General features: G+C 41.3%; 1 protein-coding gene across 1 annotated transcript in view; it reads left to right on the forward strand.

Annotated features, from left to right (window-relative positions):
- The window catches only part of EIF3F (eukaryotic translation initiation factor 3 subunit F), a 616919-nt gene that overhangs the window by 40602 nt on the left and 557152 nt on the right, over positions 1–19165 (forward strand). The window lies entirely within an intron of this gene.

Here is a 19165-nt window from a genome sequence, read left to right on the forward strand (position 1 = left end):
GGACTAGCATTTTGAGAATTCACAAATTTTCTGAACCTCCATGTATCCCAGAATGCAGTGTTTGTCCTTAACACATTACATCACGCAGGCTTCAGTGTTCAGAAGCAACTGTGACTGCATTCATTTTGCATGCATACACTGGTGTCTTATCAGTCAGAACATTTTCAACTAAGATATCCTGCTGTTCAATGACTACTTGAGAGAGACACAGAGCGCACTGTTTTTTACTGCTTCTTCTTTAGAGATCTTAATTTTCACTCTCTTGTCATGCCTCAGTTGCAGTTCTTTAGATCTCCCCTCCCCTTTCACACTTCCCCTCCCAAGCTGTCAAACTGCTGAAGGTAATTTGACCTATTGTTTTGATTGACGCATCACAGGAGACTTCACTCATCCATTGTTTCCTAGTTCTAGCCTTTTCTTTCTGACAGTGAGACACTTATTTATGCAGCACCATTGCCTCCTGTCATGAAACAGGGATGCATAGTTCATAGTATTTGGAAACAGTGTTTTTCAAGTAAAACAAGCTACTTTTTCTGGGCTATCGTGTCTGCCTCAAATACTCGCATAACAGTGCTGTAAACAGAGCAGTGTTAATGGACAAAAAATAATAATTTGACTTGCATTTCAAAGTAGAATTGTATGGTAGAGGTATCACGTGCTTACTGAAATCACCACTGCCTCACCATATGAAAGTCTTGAAATGCCTATGTACAGATTTTGATTACAGAACTAACCATTATGCCAACAATTAGACGTTTATGTATAATATTTACATTATTCACATAAAAGTAGTGCTGGCTGTAATTGCCCACAGACAGCTTGGTTTGCTGGTATGCATTTCCTGAGATTGGTTTGCCTGAAAACTCTTACTGGCAGAGTGTGTGATCATATCATGATGTAGACCCGTGCTGAAATGCACTATATGCAAACAGTATATGCAAACAGTAATACTTGTACTACGACAAAAGTATGCTAGATGTAGACTTTTGCAGGACAGTATGCAGGGTCTCATTTTGATTATTCTATTCTCTACATGCCTACATGCCCTTTGTGCTTTTCTCCTTATAAATATCCACCACATCACTATTCATCACATATCTAATAGTGATTTTTGTTTTTGCCTTTAACATCATAGGTAGGTAGTAGGCTATCTGCCCGAAGGCATTTATATGCCTAGCCAGAATGTTTGCTTTCACCACCCCCTTGGATTAGTTCCCTGTGTCTCTGTCCAGCAGAGCTACTGAAGTGATCCCCGGGGTAAACTTTGTTTCCCATCCACTCGTCTAGTTTTCTCTTGAGTGTTAGAGAGGATCTCTGCCTAATGTAGGTTGGAATTTTGTTCCAAAGCATGGGAAGTCTCTGACAGAAATCTTTTCCTCCAGCACGTCCTATTTATTGTTGTGGTTGAGGTTTAGATCCCTACAGTGTGTGGCTCTAGGGGATAAGTTTTCTTTAGGTGGAGCATGTTCATCAGTTCTGGGTTGGACATGGCCTTGTATGTCAGGCAGAGATCACCTCTGAGTAGGCTGTATGCAAATGAGTACAGCTAGAGTTTCTTCAGTCGAGCTGCATGGGGCATCTGTTTGAGGTCAGTGATCCTCTTGGTGAGGTACTTCTGTGGTCTTTTCAGCTATTGCAGGTGTCTTGTAAGATGCATCCCAAATGGGGCGTTGTACTCTATGATGGGTCTGATGAGTAGAGGGGCACAGTGACTACTTTCATCTGGATGCAGACCCTTTTGTGATAAGGTGTGCCACGTAGGATTTTCTAACCATTTTGATCCCTTTTTACGTCTTCCGTATTTATAGGACTAACACCTGTGTGATAGTTTGTGGATACATTTGTTCTTTCCAAAGGGGATGACTACCCACTTTTTGGCATTTAGCTTGAGGCCCATTATTTTGACACTGGGTGTCCATCTCAGTGAGACCCTTTTGGAGGATCTGTGTCATCCGGAGAGTCAGTTATAGCCCCTAGTTTGCAGTCTGTGAACTTGGTCATCCATACTCCTCCTGTGCTTGCCTGTACCTCTGAAGTATATGCCCAGGGCTCAGTCCTAGGACCCCTCCTGTTCGTTCGGCAACACCACTTGTAACCGGTTTAGAGTTATACCTAGCTCCTGCAACTCTTACCATGTGGGTTCTGTCCGTGAGCCAGTTGGCAACCCATCTTGTGATGTAGGGGTTTATGTTCAGGCTGGAGAGCTTGTCTATAATACCAGAATGGGGAATGGTGTCAAAGGCCTTTGCGAGGTCTAGGCAGGCTGTGTACCACCTTTCCATCGTCTATAGCCTTGGTAACTCTTGAAGTCCACCAGGTTTAGGAGGCATGATCTGCCCTTAAAGCCGAACTGGGTGGGGCCCAGTGTTTGGAGGTTCCCAATGTCTCTGTTAAATGAGTTCCATGATGATGCGCTCCATGGCCTTGCAGACCAAGCTAGTCAGGCTTATAGGGCGATGGTTCCTGTGGAGCAGAATAACTGTTGCTGTGCGCCACTCTATGGGTAAGTAACCTGTGGAGAGGCTGAGTTTGAACAGTCTGTTTAGGTGAGGTGTTAGTTCGTCTTTGAGCTCATGTAGGACGCAGCCTGGGACACTGTTCGGTCCCATTGATACTGTGTTTTTGGCTTTGGAGAGGGCTGTTTTAACTGGAGTGCGTCTGATTTCTGCACCAACTCCGAGCAGATCTGAGCATAGCCACTTAGATTCTTGACCTAGCTAAAGAATGCGTTGTGGTTATCTGTGGAGTCCTTGGCAATTTTTCTTTCGAAACTCACCTTGGATGATTTTTATGAGGGATCATAGTTTCTTGCTGATACTGATCAGGGATGTCTTCCCTTCTTTGGATTTTACTCTCTTCTGTACTAGTTTCCTCCTGCTATTGTATAGCTTGTTTATGGCAGGAGTCCACCAGACTGGTTTCCTTTTCTTAGGAGTGTCTTGGTTTTGCTTGGGATAGCACGAGCCATGCATTCTTGTAGGTGCCCGTAGAATGCATTGGTAAAGGATTTTGCAGCCTGGACAATGTTATCCTTTAGCATGGGGGCTTTGAAGCTTTCTACCTCTGTCTTAAGTAACGTGAAGTTTGCTTTTGAAAATTTTTTCACGGTGGTTTCCTTGGCGGGGGGGGGGGGTGGAATGCGGATATCCAAAGTGATTTGTTTATGGTCTGATCTAACCAGTTAGGGGTTGACCTCCAGTGTGGAGCACCAGTCGCCCATGTTGGTGATGACAGGTCCATTATGTTGTCACCTCTGGTGGGAGTGTTGACCAGTTGGTCCAGGGCGTTTGAGTTTATAAATTCTAGCAAGTGTTGGGCAAGGGAGTTGGTACTAGAGTAGTTCTCCCAATTAATGTTTGGGTAATCGAAATCACCCACTATTAGGGTGTTTGTAGGACCTTTATTTCCCAGTGTTTCCAGAAATGCGGAGTGGGGGTCCTGGGACATGGTGGGCGATGGGTAGCAAGCTACTATTTGAATTGCAGTTTTACCAGTTAGTTGCATGTGGTTCCCTGGCTTACGCCACCCAAGAAAGTTATTTTCCTGTGACACTGTAGAGCCGAGACACAGAAGTGATCCCCGGGGTGTATTTCCCAAGATTTTTTTTTAGCGCTAATGAAGAACTTTGCTTGACATAGACGAGTAGCCTGTTCCAGAGTATGGGAAGTCTCTGGGACAGGAATCTAGCCCTCCAGCATGTCCTGTTTATTGTGGTGACAAGGTTTAGGTCCCTAGACCTAGATTTGCCAGAAAACCACATTAAGAGGAACAGACCAAAAGTAGTATGAATGGAGCACACCAGCTACTATAAAATATGAATGGAGCACACCAGGTACTATAAAATGAGCGGGAGCAATATTTTAATATGTCCCTAATTTCGGGCCTTCTCCCCCCATTTTGTTAGGCTTTGTCCAGATTTCTTTCACTAAGAGGATGAGAGGTATTGGTGTAGGATCATACATAGCAGGCACTACAGAGTCCTTGCCTTCCTCTCCAAACTTCTGCCCTCAGGAATTAATTGCAATAATCCAAGTGCAAAAATGCTTTCTTAACAGCTCTATAACACTGTCTTAAAAAAAAAAAAAAAAAGATAAATGAGAATATGCTGGTATGCAAAGGCTGGTACTGATGCAGTTAAGATTCCCACACTCCCAACAAGCAAATGTAGTCCTTTCTTCCCAGCAGATGGCAATCGCACCCCATTTAACAACTTGGGGTTCCTATGTAATGTCGCAGTCATGAAACCATAACAAACCCATTGTTCTCCTCCAAACCAGGGCATCTGGGTGTTGATCCTACTCGTGCCTTACTCATAACAGTGAATACTGTTCATATACAGTTCAGTAAAGAGTGTGCCAGTTGCTGAGGGCAGCATAGGGACTAATACCCCCAAAAAATAGCACTTTAAGTTAGAAAAAATATGGGTAATGTACCAGTTGAATGGGCAGTGTACCAGCTGAATGAATGATATACCAGTTGAATGGGTGATGTACCAGTTCATTGGGTGGTACATCATTTGAATAGGTTGTGTACCAGTTGAATGGATGGTTTACCCATTGAATGAATGGGTGGTTTACTGGCTGAATGGGTGGAGTACCACTATACAAAGGCTGGTACTTAAGCAGTTAGGATTCCCTCACTCACAGCACACAAACACAGCTCCTTGTCCCTGTAGTTGACAATAAGACCCCTTTACACCAGAAGCTACTGTAGAAGTGTTGGGAGAAATTATTCTTCTGTTTAATATAGCTTCCCCAGGGAGTGGTAACAGAAACCCTGCCTTCCTCTCCAAACTGCAGCCTCTGGGTATTGAACGTGCTGTAGCTTTAGTGATGGTCTTTATAGAGCGCTAAATGAAAACAAAGCCCTGATAGCCTGCAGTAGTGTAGGAGCCTACAACCCCTAAAAACTCTTTACATCATGAGAAAGCATGTGTAAAAAGACTTATCTTCAGTGCTAGTATATACACATTTATTAGAATCCCTTCTCTTCCAACAACTTAATACAAACTCTTTGCAACCGGCCAATCAAATTCACTTTCACCACACACCAGGGGTCCTGCAGAAATGTTGGAAACTTTACCTCTTCTTTTAGGCTACAACAACTTCTCAACCATCACAAAAAATGAAGAAAAAAGCCTGCCTTTTATTTTCTATGTTGTACAACAAGTATAGGTGGTAGTTTCTTGTGAAAAACAGAAAATAGTGCGCACACACACTTTTGTTTTAATTATTTCTGTGCAGAGAGACTGCTCAGAGAAGTTAATGTTCATATAAAGCATCCAAATAGTCCAAAATCGGTGATGCAATTTTTCCCAGCTGCAGTGAACGAAGACACTGTTCTGTGCTGACACTTCAGCTGTTTTTGCCCCAATCACTACAAAAACGTGTGTGGAAAGAAGAGAGATTAGTAAATATAAATAACTGATTTCTCCTCTTAGAAGATACTGTAACAGGGCATGGATTTGCAAATCATGGGCTAGTACTCTGCAAAAAGAGGGAGTGAAATGTTTTGCTAATGAACACAATGGTATCTCACTCCAGGCTCCAAATGAAATTACAGCAGGTATAGAGTATTAATTACTTGTACAATTACCGTGCAAGTGAAATTTATTACCCTGCTAAAGTATTGGGCAAGACTTTTTGTTTTAAAAAAGTTTCATACCAGTTTAATAAAATAACATAAATATGCTAAAACCAAGCTATTTCCGGGCCCAAATATGTCTTCTCTGTGTCAGGGCAACTCAGTAGCTAGAATTACAGGTTACTGGTGAAAAATAAAACTGTTTGAAATTATCACTCATGTATAGTAATGTGGAAAACTAACAAAGAAGGAAAACAATACACAGCTTAAGGGGAAAACAGCCACTGCAAAAGCTCAAAGGGAGTTGTGAGCGGAGCACGCCAGCCGCTCTGCTGTGTGAGCGGAGCACGCCAGCCGCTCTGCTGTGTGAGCGGAGCACGCCAGCCGCTCTGCTGTGTGAGCGGAGCACGCCAGCCGCTCTGCTGTGTGAGCGGAGCACGCCAGCCGCTCTGCTGTGTGAGCGGAGCACGCCAGCCGCTCTGCTGTGTGAGCGGAGCACGCCAGCTACCCTCCCCCTCGCTGTATGGTTCCGGCGCCTATGCAACAACAGCACGACGATACCTGAAAGCATGAGCATACCACTCAACCTCTTACAACAACAAATTCACATTTTAGCTGTTTCCAACACTGGAATAAACTGCCAACCGTAGCAGCAACAATTCACAAACACAGCTGGCTAAGAGTTTAGAAAGCGATTTTCTTGCGTAAGCTGCTTCAGCTTGTACCATGCAGTGGCAGATCCCAGAATTTGCAGGGGGGGGGGGCGCAGTCTGGCTTGAGTATCTGGGTAGGAGTGGGGAAAGTGGGACACTGGGTTAGGTGGTTGTGGAAAGCTCACCTTAAGAAGCTCTGACATGTATGGAAAGACAGCAATACACATTCCGTTCTACATGATGTTGCTGTGGATGTGGTAGTAGAAACGGGTAACATGGAACTTTGAAAACCGAAAGTGAAAAATGTTCCTTATGGGGTACCGTATTGCTGCTTGTGCTGCTAACTAACGAAAGGAACAGCCTTTATCATTGGTTTATAGTGCATGAGGTGGCCTGAAATAAAAAGCAAAACAAAAAAACCCAGCATTTCCAGCGGTAACTGGTAGTCTGTGGTTGCTGCACTGTTTTATTACTTACGGTGCCTAGGCAAAATAGTATACTGCGAATCAGCAGGGGAAATGGTCACACCGCATTTTTTTTTGTATGTAGTTAAATGCTGTGTAATTGCAATCTTGTTTTGGCTCTTCAAGTTATAGCCCCAGATCAGAGATATTTTAAATATTGGTACCACTGGCATAGAAAGTTAAGAGTAATAGGAGCTGACTGCATTTTGTGAAGTAAAGGAAAACTGCAAGTATAGTAATTATCTTTAGTTAAATGAACAACCGTTTTCCAAAAAAATTGCATTAAAGAAAGACATAAACAAATACATAAACAATAAAAAAAGTATGCCATAGTAAGTTTGAGCCCAAATTTTTAGGCCTCTGAAAATCAAGACACAGATGATGTGATAAAACAGATTTCTCAAATTGAAAACAGATGAAATAGGTTGGGAGGAAAGTAGTTTGGGTTTATACAAGATCTTCAGATCGTGAATGGACTCTTCTTATAAAGTCACTCTTGTAGGTGGAATAAACCCATATGCTTAATACCATAGTATTGCTGACAACATAATAAGCAAAATAAGTTGTCACCAGCCACTAAAGTAAAGATTAGAAAAAGGTTCATGGGAATTTTGCTTCTGAAACTTAGAAGTTATTGGCATATCTTGAAACATAACCGATGGAGTGGTATATAACTAAAGTAATCTAGTGCAGATTATTAGAGATGCACTTACACAGTCAAACTGGTGTCTTTGGTTTAAACAGTTTTATGTATACAGATCATACAGACACCAGTCAAACTTGCTACAGAAGTAACATTCAGTAATGGTAGATGCTGTGCCAGTGGTTGCACATGGTTGTTGTGGGAGGGTGCTTTTGCATGCTAAGTGGGTTTGTTGCTTCATATTCTGTTTTGGAGGGGACTCATTTTTTGCTACCACAGATATTATTTTCTAGCAAAGCTGTATTGTGATTGGAATTTTAGGGTTAATAAAAACAAATGCCTAGAGTCCAGTAGCAAAGACTTCAGACTGGTCCAAACCATGCTATTCGTGCACACCCCAACATCGGGGGTGCCAGAATATGCTGAAGGTTGGGGAGCAGAGGTTCAGAAGGGTACTTAGTGACTCCGTAAGTTATTTTTTTTTAATATTTGCTTTGCTAAAATAGCATACATGTGATATATAGTTCAAGTTGCATTAAAATAATTCCACTGAAATTTCATATAAAATTACAGAATTATTTTAGTGCCTTTCTTTACTCCATTCCATGTCTGAGTGATGCACATACTTTCACATGAATGTATGGTCGTCTTTGTTTGTTTTTAATCATTTTTGACCGGCTTAGTCCCATTAGACTTGTGGCTTTTTTTTCAGGGGAAACCCAAGGTGGTAAGTACACTACTAGGGAAACACCTACACTTTTTGATAGGTGCCATGGGATCTTTTACTTGCACCTGAGCTACCACCAACTCGAGCAGATGGAACCTCACTTTTGGTATCTCATTCCAAGGATGACACACCCATCTTGGTGTGGGAATAGAACCCACAGCCTTCCACACACAAGGTGGGCATGCTACCTTTTGAATTACTGAAGCTGCACCTTTCTGATTCTGCTGTATACTCTTAACACTGCTAGTCTGTGTGGCAGGAACTTGGATGAATACAAAAATGTGCGACTGCAGGATTAACGGGCAGCATTAGAAAAATACCTGGACTCCTGTGTGGCATCTGAATATTGCAATACTCAAACTATATTGTGTTTAAACGACATTTGTAATTGCCGAATAGCTGGAACTCTACGGTTCCATTCTGTTTCTGGCCGTGGTCTTGGCAGCTCAGTATACACTTTATATTATGAAACTGAAAATAGCCAAACTACATACCTTGGCTATTTCCGAATTCATATCAGGGTGTACAGTGGGCTGTCAGTACTGTAATTAGAATTAGACTGAAAACATATCTTTCGTGCTTCTACTTTGTTTGGCATGTCCAAGCGTTTTGGGGTTAATACACACTGCATGTGTTCTTTTAATCAACCTCAGAACCAATCAGACTTTTGCTACCAAAATCTGCATTGCAGGCTTTCAGAACTACTAGCATTTAACTTGTAGAAAGCGATAAATAGAACACAATTCAAATTTGCCTACAGACATTTTGGGTTATAGAAGCAAAACAACCTTTTAACAATTAAAAATTGTAAATGGAGAAATCCTACCATTATCACATTCCACTTGAAAATACAGCTACTGATACACTATCATCATAATTCCACTTGATTTCATTTATAAAAGTAGTAATGACAGCAAACTCCAGCAAAACAGTAGCAGTACTTGGAAGGGCATAAAACCGGTCCAAGTAAAGTCCACTGTTAATTAACTAACCTTTCAAAAATATGTAGAAGAGAGTAACAAAACAGCATTGCATTGATATTAAGTAGTGGGAGAAACTTTTCCAGAATCCAAAGACTATTTTGCCTAGATCAAGCAATTGCTACTCTGCTGTACAGTATAGTGGTTTAGGGCTCTGCTTAGTCAATGATGAGGAGAAGTCTTGCAGCTTGCAAAATTTGGGTTTAGATAAACCTGGCATCTGTTAATTCAAATCATGGGGGAGCCATGCCTTGCTTGGATGCTTGCTTTAAAGTAATCAGTTATGTACAAACATACAATAATTAATATGATCACAGGAAGCTCACGCACATGCATACTTAGGGCGACCATTAAAACACTCATAATCATGCTTGTAGGATATAGAAGGAAACTGGAGTTATCTGGCAAAAAACATATACAGGGATGATTTACAAGATCTCCACAGGAGCTTCCCTGAATAAAAACTAAACTGGAGAAGTACTGTGAACCAACAATACTAACTGGTATGTCACAATCAGAAAATGCTTGGCATCAACGGCAGCTAGTATTATCCTCCCAATTCCAAACTCATATCTTCTTGCTCTATACATTACTACTGATCATTTTCTTTCGGCTGCTCCCGTTAGGGGTCACCACAGCGGATTAACTGTTTCCATTTCTTCCTGTCCTCTGCATATTGCTCTCACACCAACCACCTGCATGTCCTCTCTAACCACAGCCATAAACCTTATCTTTGGCCTTTCTCTTTTCCAGTAACCTGGCAGCTTCATCCTTAGCATCTTTTTCCCAGTATATACTCTGCATCCCTTCTCAGCACATGTCCAAACCAACATAATCTTGCCCCTCTGGCTTTGTCTCCAAACCTTCCAGCCTGGGCTGACCCTCTAATATACTTATTCCTAATCCTGTCCATCCTCGTCACACCCAGTGCAAATCCTAGCATCTTCAACTCTGCCACATTAAGCTCTGACTCCTGCCTTTTTGTCAATGCCACTGTCTCCAACCCATATAACATAGCTGGTCTCACTACCCTCTTGTAGACCTTCCCTTTCACTCTTACTGGTACTCATCTGTCACAAATCACTCCTGACACTGTTCAGCACCCACTCCATCCTGCCTGTACTTTCTCTCCTTCACCTCTCTTCCACACTCACCATTACTCTGAACTGTTTATCCCAAGTATTTAAACTCATCCACCTTCGCCACCTCTACTCCCTGCATCCTCACCATTCCTCTATCCTCCCTCTCATTCACACATATATTCTGTCTTAGTCCTGCTGACCTTCATTCCTCTTTTCTCTAGAGCATATCTCCACCTGTCCAGGTTAGTCTCCACCTGTTCTCTACGGTCACTACAGATCACAATGTCATCTGCAAACATCATAGTCCACGGTTGATATTTGATTTTGCCTGTTCAGTCTGGCATGAGTAGAAGTGATTTTTTTTCTCTAAATGTTTAGTATTTATACAATAACTGGCCCCTGAACTGCTGAGCATTATGGATACTTTCTGGTGCTTTTCTTGAGGTTTTTTTTTAACAACCTTTTCACTAGTCTTCTGTTCAACTTTCCTTTTCTCGTGCATTATTTCAACGCACCCTAACAGGCCAAGAGAGCACAGTAAGAACTGTAGAATAAATAGCTAAATTAACCTAGTTGTCTGGGGATGGTTACAGGGATGTTCATCGTGCTATGCTGCTGTAGTCATCACACTTGGGTTATCCTGCCGTCAGGCGGTCCTGCAGTCTGTCTGAATTCCAAAGCCTTGGTCCGGCATCGGTTGTCATCGCTTCTTCCCTGACGTCAACCCTACCACCAAAAATTTAGCCATCTGTATACATATCTAATGTCTGACGGAGAAGGTGGGGGAAAAACGTTCACAGCAGTGTAGCCCAAGTTGTTGCACTTAAACACACTGACCCTACATAAGCTACAACAACCTTCTGTGCATACCTTTGAGATCTGTAATGAAAGTTAAACAAATAATAAAAATGTCCCCCCCCCCCCCCCAACACGCACGTACACTCACGCACACACTACATCAATCTTTTGTGCACACCTCTGAGCAGGGCTGGTATTAGACTCTGATATTCAGAGCAGAGGATACACTCGTATAGCCTGGGATGTGGGGGCCACCAGGTTGACAGTCTGTTAGATGGTGCATTTATGGTGTCATATTTGAAAGTTAGTTACTTGATACATTTTCTTTTTTTTCTTTTTCACTTGCTAATTCTTTTTACTGCTGTGCAAAAGAGCGTTTCCACAGATAAAATGTGACATTATTTTTGAACTTGCACTTAAATCCACAAATGCACACATACTGAAACTACCCTTAAGTAGATGCATACACACATACTCATACAGACAGATGTATGCCAATTCACCTGTCATGGCTTTTGAGGTGCTGGAGGAACCAAAGTATATGGATAAACTCACACAGACAGGAAAGGCATGCAAACTCCATAAAGAAGCCACACTCAAGAACTGAACTATAGCCAAGTGCTATGAGATAGCAATACTATTCGCTGCACCACTGTGCCAATGCGCAGTTGTTTTCATACACATCTGCTCTTGGCAGACCCTTGGAGACGGACACTGATGTGCAATGCTGATGCTTGTGATGTAATGGGAAACAAATCACAGCCAACTTGTTACTTTTAAATGCAATCATATAAAACTAACTTTATACTGATTTCAACAAATATTATACATTATGTGATGCTAATACTGCTACAGCAAATCAGTGAGTGCTGATTAACAGTAATCAAACAGCAGGGATAAGTCACTTTTCACAGTAAGCTTCTATACCAATCAATTTACTATACTGATTCTGTACACCTCAAATATCTGTGGAAAAATAACAATCCCAGTCAAAGTAATGTGCTTCAAGTTAGTTATTCCCACACACAAATGTATTCCATGTTGCATCATGCAAACTCACAACAGTCCTGCAAAGCCAAATTAGTGATGGATTAAACCAAACCAACAATAAGAGTCTGTTATTTTCATCCACAGAAGGCTCCACCCCACCCAGTAGTTATAGCCACTTCTGCATAAACTTCAGACATCTGACTGAATAAAAATAATCGCAAGGTATTGAACTTTTTCTTTGTTCCATAGAAAAAAGTATCTACACATTAAAGTATTCCATGTTACAAAACATAAATTAAATCAGTCCTGCAAAGCCAAAATAATCCATATTTCTCATCAGACAACCCCAGCAGTAATAACTATTTTGTGTACATCTCAGATGTCAGAATTTTACAAAACAAAATAAAACAAATGAGCTACCAAATAGCATTATGCTTTCATGTATTTTCTGAAAGATATTAAGTCTGAAACTCAAATGTATGTTATGTTTGTCGTTGCAACCTTGAATTAAATACCAGAAAAACAAAAATTTACAAAGAGCGGTCCAAAAATATAAGGCAAAAATCATATGGATTGTTATGAATATGCGGCATACCTCTTGACTTTGCTCAATAATCAACAGTATGTACTTTGCTTGACACCTGCAAATTCAGTCAGACATTTTTTGTCAATAAGAAATATGAAACTCCAATGACTGGCGTTACAAATTTACTCTAATCCTCAGTGACCGTCACGGACTTACCAGAAAATAAAATAGTTTACGAGGAATAGAAGAAATAGGAGTCAAAATCGGGGATGTGTTGAAGAAACTGAGGCAGTTTAAATTTTATTCCTCCACATAATGTAATGTTGGCAAGTGCAACAACAAACTGCATTTTGGGTGATTTGTATGCTTTACAGCCAATCATAGTGCACCCACTGAATCTGTACTTTGATATGGCTACAGATTGTAGCCAATAAGATGCACATGTAGCCAGGACCAGTGGTGCACATTCCTATTTTTTTTTCTTTTTTTTTTTTTTTTCGATCGCAAACCATAGATTCAGCTAATGTAGCAGAAAATTTTGAAACAACCTTGTTTCTTTATTTTCTGCTTCTGTAGTTGAATTTCAGCTGACAAGTCAGCCATGGGCAGATTCCATAAGTCTGTGGAAAGTGTGTGGGAGGGTTTCACCCCCCCCCACCCCTATGTTTGATTCCCTTGCCCAATATACCCACGAAAGATATTAGATGCTGCTGGGATTACCATAGCCATGGCTAGCATCAGCCAATATCCACGGACTTTGAGATGTGCATATCTTACTTCAAAATGATGCAGTAGCATCAGAGGAACCTCCAGGAAGATTTTCTAAGCTTTTTATTTAACCATGCTTTTACTGCACATGATCGTAAATCAAGATAGCAAAAGGGGGAGGCCCGCGCCCCAGCGCCAAAGCCTAAATCTGCCACTGCCATGTGCTTTTCCATGTTTCACTTTTGAAAACAAACTATTATGCGATAGCATACATCTCTACTGCTTAGAAACAGAAATCCATACACTACAGTTGCTTTCAAAAGCTACGTTCTGCAGTCGCAGAGCAACAGAGCAAACCCTAAAAAATGGCACAAACATTTGTTTACAGGATATACTACAGCCTCTCTCAGAAGCTTTTCAAATGGCATTCTGCCTCAGAGATGTGAAATGAGTGCTACATAAGGTAGATGCTACCCATATCGTGCATTGCATTTTTCTGTGGAACTTAAAGCCCAAAAAAGATAAGGAATAAGCAAAGCACATGGTGTGAGTAGAATCTGCAGAAAAAAAAGGAAGCTGTCTCGGTCTCTCTCATAACATCAATGCAAGTTGCTCACAGAGAAATATCTCGTTCTTTAAGAAGTTGGATGTTTACAATCAACTTTAGTTGACTAGCTGAAATGGTCTTTGTGGGTAACCGTTTTCTTAGATGTTTCTGTTGCCATGATCATAGTCAGATTTTTGACCCCTGGTAGATATGTAGGTAGCTGAAAAGAGTGGAGTTTTGTACAGTATGATAAAAGGATTGGTTTGGGGGGGGGGGGTGATGCTGAAAAGTCGGTTGGCCTAGACAGAGGTACATAGCCAACATTTTTTGTGTTCTTTTAGGAGGGTTTGTGGTAGTGTGGAGTAGTAGGTTTAACACTGAGTGGGAGAGGGTTACATAATTTGAGTGTCCCCTGATTTCTAGAACGTTTGTAGGTTTCCAGGATGTTTTTATCCCCTGGTCTGTGTTCTGTTTGGTTAATAAAGTTGGGCTACGTTTAATAGGGCCTATGGACTACTTTGTGTATTGTAGTTAGGTGTAAAGTGATTTGCTAGTTTGAGCCAGTTTAATTCTTTGAGAGGTGCAGTGATGAGTACGGTAGCTGGATCTTGTTGCAGATTTTGCTACTTTGTAGCATTGTTCCAGTTTTGTGTTTTTTTTTTTTTTTGGTGGACTTTTTTGTAGGTTTGTTAGTATACAAGATCTGTAGAGTAGTGTTTGGGAAGGTTTTGGCCAGGATTGACTTGGTGGAAGTGGAAAGAATATAGAGGACTCAAGTTTTATGAATTAAGTGTGTTATGGAGTAGTGTCTTGGACGGTTTCTAAGGTAGTTTTGTCGGCTGTGAGAATCTTAAATTTGTTTGGGATAAAGGTGATGTTTTTGGGGTGAAAGACTGCTTTTATTTATGTATTGAGTTTGGACTTGGTGACCAATTTTTCTGTGAATGATAGGTTTTGTTGTAGTTCGAGAGTATGGGAGGTGCAGATTAATGTTGAATCATTTGCATATTAAGTGTCCAGGGGCAGAGGAAGTGTACAGATTATTGGTGAATGTTTAAAACTAGAGGTCCTAAGATGGACCCTTGTGGGCCTCCTGTTGCGTTCTGTAGGTACAGAGAGTTTCCCATTTAATGGCTTGCCTCTATTTAGATAGCTTTGAAACCATTGAAGTGAGGTTGTAGAGCATCCTAGTTTTGACGGTGTCTAGTATTAAGTTGTGTGATACTGTCAAATGCTTTTTAGAGGTCAAGGAATACTGCAGATATTGGGTATTCTTTATCCCTGGCCTGGTTAATTGTTTGTGAATGATATTAATATAGTGCTATGGTCAGTCCTAAAGCCGTGCTGGGTTTGGGTGAGATTATTTTGTAGTAGATATCTCAGTTGTTGGTGTATACACCTTTTCAGTGATTTTCGATTTTGGACGGAAGTGAAATATTTTTGTGGAATGTCTTCCTTTATGGATTGGTATTACATGAGACATTTTCATATTGTTGGGATTGTATTTTCAGAGTGATCTATTAATTAGGTTACTTATTGGGTATGCTACTGAATCAGCTAAGTTTTCGATGTTGGGGTGCAAGGTTGTCTGCTGATGTGGAGTCGGGTTTTATTTTGAGCAGCAGCTTTCTAATTAAGGTGGGTATGGGTTGAAAGGAGTACCTGTTGGGGTTGTGATGTTGGTTAATGTAGTTGTCGGATTGGTCGGTACTGGTTAGAGTTTAGGTTTGACTAAGTTTGGTTGAGGTGCCCTGGTTTTGGAGGCGAGTAGGTCGGTTATGGATTTTGACTTGTTTGTTTTCTTTGTGTGATGGGATATTGGGTGAGGGAGGGGCAGTGGTTGTTGGTCCCTGAGTTAAGTGTACTAATGAGTTTCAGAATATTTTTGGATTATATTTTAGTGAAGTAGGTTTCCTTAAATTTATCCAGTAGTTAGTAACTTTGTTGCAGATTTGTTCTAAAGGCTTTGAGATTTTGCATGTTTTTTTCCTCAGGCTATATCCCTTTGTTTCATGATGTCTAGACAACTGGCTGTTAACCGTGGGGTTTTTGTTTTCTTTATTTTTGTTATGTAGGGGCGAGGCTGTCCATTTTCAGGAATGTTGTATTGAAGTATTCTACGGCATTAAGTGGTAGGGTTTTTAGGTGTCCAATTATATTGTCTAGGGTTTGTTGGTCAAGTCTTAGTATTTCTGACTGTTTTTAACGGTGTTTGCTAGAGGGATGGTAGGTGGTTCGGATGGTAAAATGCTGGGAGATGGTCACAAAGTAAGTGTACCTGCGGAGTGGAAATTGGAGGGGTTATGTCAATATGGTTTTGGGTGAAAGAAGAGAATCCAGTCTAGGGTAGTGGCTAGTGTGGTCTTTGTACCTAGCTGGGTTGGTGATTAGTTGTTTGAAGCCATACAGGTTTGTACTTGTGGTGGGGGAGTTTGTAGTGGGTGATTGCCAGTTTATGTTCATGTCATCTAGGATGATTCTCGACTTTTTCTGTAGTCCAGGATAGTTATCTTCTAGGATTTGTATATTTTGGGGGGGGGGCTGATGCAGATTTTGAGTCAAGTTTTAGTTGGCTTCCTAACACTTCAGCATTTTGAAGTTAGGGGTATATAGAGTTATGTTGAGTTTGGAGGGATAAAGGAGGGCCATTCCTCCACTTTATTTTGTTTTTCTAGCCAGTATATTGAGAAGTTGGGGGGGGGGTTGTAATTTTAGTATTTCTTTTTTATATTGGTGCTTAGCCAGGTTTCAGCCAGGGCTTTAATATCTGGATTATTTTGTTCGATCCAAGCATGTAAGGCAGATATTTTGTCACACATGCTTAAGTTTAATGGTGAATAGGCTTGGATGTTTTTAGTTTGTGTGCTTGGTCTGGGGTTTTGGGTGTATATCACCACTCTATAGTAGTTTTTATATCTGATAGGAATTTAGTGGGTTGAACTTGGGTTTTAGAGTTGAGGTTTAAGGCAGTGATGTTTATATTGGTGTGTTGTAGGGAAAAGTGTATATTTTCAGTATTGATAGTGTTTTTGGAATATGTCAGAAGGGGATGTTTTAGAAAGTTTGGCTATAGGTGTTTTAGTTGAGTTCCTAAACTTAAGGCTAATAGCGTGGTGACTATGATGGTGGGTAAGAGTAATTGGTTGATTTAAAATAGTGCATGTTGGTGCTTTAGTCAAGTGTGGCTGTACTGCAAAAGTACACAATGAAATGGGAGGGGGTTGTATTTTTAGTGCTAGTTACAAAATTAGAAAAACAGATGTAGTACTGTGCACTTTAAGCTTACATCTTGGAGCATGAAGTAAGAATGTGCACAGAAACAGGAGACCGAAGTAATAGGACAGGATATAGTGGTAGGTTGGTGTTTCTCTTGTTCATTTGGCTGTACTGTGAAGAGCGTGCTACTAGGCACAGGAGTGTGCTTTTGTTTTTCTCCTCTCCTTGTATGTTGCCTCAACAGTTAGTCCTAAGCTTGGTGTTTTATTCTACTTTTTTTTTCCTGTGGTTATTCTACTTTCTGAATCGCTTTTACCCAAAAGTATACAGGGGGTTTGACCTAGCTCGGATTGGAGGCTGTGGGTTGATCTCCTTTGGATAAGGGTAACTTGTGATTACAGGTGGGGCATGTTTTCACAGACTGCGTTCTCGCACTTTGCTGTAAACCAGGTACTGGGGGGATCTTAATCATGGGAGGCAGGATGATTAGATCACATCTGTTTGACAGTGCCTTATTAAAGGCTCCAGAGTCAGCATAGCCAGAATTAAAAATCAGGCTTGTGAATATTTTTTAGGTAATATGTACACCAATCCTTTGCCAGTAATCTGCTTGTTTTGCAAAAGCATTGGATGACATGGCAACAGATGCTTTCTCCATAAGCTGGGAATTCTATCGTTACCTATCCTCTTCAAGGTGATGAAAATCGAGTAGCCTAAGATACTATTGTAGCTACAGCTGCTGTTTGAACCTGGTGAGAACCGAACCTGTTTGGCTGCTTCTTGGTGAGGACTGTTGACCCAGAAAAGGGTCCCTTTTTGCAGCACAACCTGAAGACGCATGCTGATGGCATTAAGCACGTTTTTTTCAGGGGATATAGTCTGCCTACTTGGAACCCAGGGCAAAGGAGTCTTGTTCAGCCAAGGGACAAACTACTCATTTCGTTGCTAAAGGCAAGGTCAGGCCCAGTCTTGAATACTCTGGTACCCATGGTCCTTCACTGGCAGATTTTTAAAATGCAAAAACCTTTACTTGTACATATTGCAGCATGCCTACCCTGGAACCACGTCTGTACTCCCTGTAGCCAGTGAAGCAGTTCTTTAAAGGGATTCTGCCTTTGAGACCACCCATTAAAGGAAACACTCTGCTGTGGGGAGCAAACTGTATCCTTTGAGCTGGGTGCTCCTGCTTCATGACAAAAATCACTTGTCTAGCAGCCCCAACCCCCAAAAAAATAAATCTGGGAACTGTCCGTCATGGTTTAAGAGCACTTGTTTACTGTTTTATGGCTAGGTACCCCCCTACAAAAAAAAACCCCATTAAGGACAGTTCCCAAAGTTTTAGGAACACTTGTAACCCCTGTCCATAATCTGTGGTTGATTCTAGGGGAAATGGAAATAGTTTTCAGGAGGTTAAGCAGCACTTAAATGGCCACAGCCCAGTCACCTTTGTCAACCATCTAAAACTGCCACAGATATTAAAATCCTTCAGAAACCGGAGTAGCACAAACAAACTCTGCTTTCTCATAGGTGGAATGATGTACTCCCTTTACATGACCCTAATACAGCAGTTGTAAGCTTAATCCACTTTCTACTCTAGTTGCTAAGCAAATTCTTCCACTCCTCCATAGGTTTTATAAACCCACAAAAACCAAATGGCTATCCACTGAACTCTTAACATCTTTTTAACTCTAAGGGATGAAGCAAGGCAAAAATGGTAAGATCCCCCCCCCCCCCAAATAAAAAACTCCTCCTTTAATCTAGCCAAGAAGTCAAATCAGAATACACACAAGAAGTTTCCAAACAAAGAAACATCCTCTAACTTTTCCCTCTGTTTTCTTTGTTTAGTAGTTTAATCTCTGTAAAAAAAAAAAAAAAAAAAAAAAAAGTGATTTAACCATGCCTACAAACGCCATTCAGTGTGGTACAGCAAAACTTTGAGGGAAATGTGGAGACAATCTCCCGTCAAACTCCACTCCCATAGATCAAGCATTGCCCACCCTGCCACCATTCATCCTCTTCCACTTCAAATGGACGGTGCAGTGGTGCAGCGGTAGCGTTGTTGCCTCACAGCAAGAGGTTCTCCGGTTCGATTCTCGGCTGGGGTGCCTTCTGTGTGGAGTCTGCATGTCCTCCCTGCGTTCGTGTGGGTTTCCTCCTGGTGCTCTGGTTTCCCCCCCACATTACAAAGACATGCATCTGGAGCCTTTCTCTCCGTGCCTCCGCTGAAAATTGGCTTCGTTCCAAGTCG

This window comes from Protopterus annectens, chromosome 17.part0 (genome assembly GCF_019279795.1).
Source record: "Protopterus annectens isolate FY-2018-M chromosome 17.part0, PAN1.0, whole genome shotgun sequence".
NCBI classification, from domain to species: Eukaryota; Metazoa; Chordata; order Ceratodontiformes; family Protopteridae; genus Protopterus; species Protopterus annectens.